Source organism: Salmo salar, unplaced genomic scaffold (assembly GCF_905237065.1).
Source record: "Salmo salar unplaced genomic scaffold, Ssal_v3.1, whole genome shotgun sequence".
Taxonomy (NCBI): domain Eukaryota; kingdom Metazoa; phylum Chordata; class Actinopteri; order Salmoniformes; family Salmonidae; genus Salmo; species Salmo salar.
Window position 1 is genome coordinate 12,501 of NW_025549063.1, and position 2,500 is coordinate 15,000.

The 2,500-nt window shown below is 51.4% G+C and overlaps 1 pseudogene; it reads right to left on the reverse strand.

Annotated features, from left to right (window-relative positions):
* Window positions 1-611: 611 nt before the first annotated feature.
* LOC123735189 (uncharacterized) lies at window positions 612-773 on the reverse strand (annotated as a pseudogene).
* Between the last annotated feature and the right edge of the window lie 1,727 nt (window positions 774-2,500).

Sequence of the window (2,500 nt, forward strand, 5' to 3'; positions counted from 1 at the left end):
CACACACACACACACACACAAACAATCCGGTGAAGGGATTGTATTTTTGGGGGCCCAAAACACACACACACACACACACACAAACACACAACACACACACACACACACACACACACACACACACACACACACACAACGGGAAGTGATTGTATTTTTGGGGGCCCAAAAACAAAAAACACACACACACAAACACACAACACACACACACACAAACAATCGTGAAGGATGTATTTTTGGGGGCCAAAAACACACAACAACACACACACACACAATCCGGTGAAGGATTGTATTTTTGGGGGCCCAAAACACACACACACACACACACACACACACACACACACACACACACACACACACACACACAAACAATCCTGGTGAAGGATTGTATTTTTGGGGGGCCCAAAAACACACACACACACACACACACACACACTCTGCCAATGTATTTTTTTTTTTTTTTTTTTTTTTAAGTAAAATGGCGGAAAACGGGGAACCCCATGAAGGGGTCGGACTTGTTTCAGTTTGGATGATTCTTCTTTTTATTCCTTCTCTTCTTCTGCTAGCTGTTTTACATAGATTTGGTGTATTTCTTTTCCTTGACAATGGGAGAAAAGTGTTGCACCATTCCCGGAGGTACTGCAATACCGGTCGATGCGTGGAGCGGACGAAAGCCCCATTCCGACTCCCTGTTCGAAAAATCATTTATTATGTAGCCCCCGATGGGGGACGATGATATTAAATGATAAGAACAGATTTTTTTTTATAAAATATATTATACGTCAAAACCCAACAAAAATTTAACAATAATCAATTAAAACAAATTCCATTAAAATTTCAAAACTATTCAATAATAACCAAACCTAAAAACCAAAAGTCATGGGAGCATTTTCCTCCCCCTCCCACCTAAAACCAAAACCTAAAAAAATCTAAGAAAAATACCACCCGACCGACGGGGACGCTTCTCCACTCCGACGCCCCCGTCGGCCGCCATCCTCTCCCTGGATGCGGTAACAGGCCGACACACACACCCGGTCCCGTACCCCACACTAGGTCTACCACCCCGCCTGACTCCGGCCCGGGACCCCACGAGCCCAAACAGGGAGTTAAGCCCCTCCATCGCCCAATCCTGGGCCATGCCTGGAAGGTCAAGCTCAGACAGGGGGTGGAAAGGTGAAGGAAGAGGGAACCCAAGAGGGCCCCCGCAACCCCCCCCCCCACCCGATCCCCCCCCTTAAGCCTCCTTGAGCGCTTCGATTTAGGAGTAAAAGAATTTATAGGCCTCCTCTCACCCCACCCGATTCACCTCTTTACTGTCAACCTTCCACGGTCCCGCCACAACACCCCCGCTTAACGCCCCGCCTCTCCACCACCTTCTCCTTCCTTTCTGTCTTTTTCCTCCACCACCTCCTCCTTCCTCGTTTTTCCCCACCACCCCCATTTTTTCTCCACCGCTGTCCAGCCCCGCCTCCGTCCTTCCTCTCCACAGCCGGCTTCTCGGCCCCCACCCTCCGTCTCCTTCCCCCCCCCCGCTCTCCTTCAGCCTTCTGCCCTTCCGCTTCCACTATGCTGCTGTTTCTTTTCTTTTTCTCCTCCCGCTCCGCTCGCTCCTCCTCTTCAGTGTGTGCCCCGTCAGACTCATTCTTGGTCCTCCTTCTACCCCCATCCTCGGCCTCCCCCAGCTGCAGACGCGCATGACCCTTGACGCGCCGGGCATTCACGCCACAGGTGCGTCAGCATGCCACACCGGGAATGCCTTCGGCGCGTCACAGTCCCTCGCCCGTGCCTGCAGATCCACAATACCTGCACCTTATGTGCACGAGGCGAGGACGCGGAGGCATACAACTAGGAGGGAGATAATGCAACCCCCCGAGCTAGGAGAACATCGGGAGGATGGAGGATCACCCAATCCTTTTGGGTCCTCTCTTAGGAGGGCCTGAAACCCCTCCTCCCGGTCAAAAACACCCAAAGAATCTTGAGGTGCCTTCCTGAGGAGACACATCCATGTATCTCCCCAGAAAGGCCCCCACCCACCTTCACGTAAGGGTTGTAAATGTTACATTCACAACCCTGAAATTACTCTCGCCAAGCTGGTCACCAAGTAATGAGACACCGGCTCTCTGCTTGCACTTCTCTCGCCCTTCTGAGAACGTCATCGGGTTCACTTTCAGTGTGTAGCGCCACATCGTATGCCCCTCCAAAGGGTTGTCTTGGAGGCAGAAACACATCCTCCACGTCAGTCCAAGGATCTCAATCAAAAGGTCCTCCAAACCATCTCTGCCAAGTGGCTCCACGCTTTATCCCTTCCAGGCAAACCACATCGCATTCGCCAGCCCCATCCTAGGGGACGGCCTCCATGTAGAAGCCTGCGCCATCTCCGCAAAGAAAATTGGCGCACTCGCCTCCGCTTTCTTCCAAAAAGAAAAACTGAAAAAGAGCGGCAAAATAAACCAACCGTGAATCCAAATACCAAAACAACAAACTTTCCCCCCCAGTCGACCTT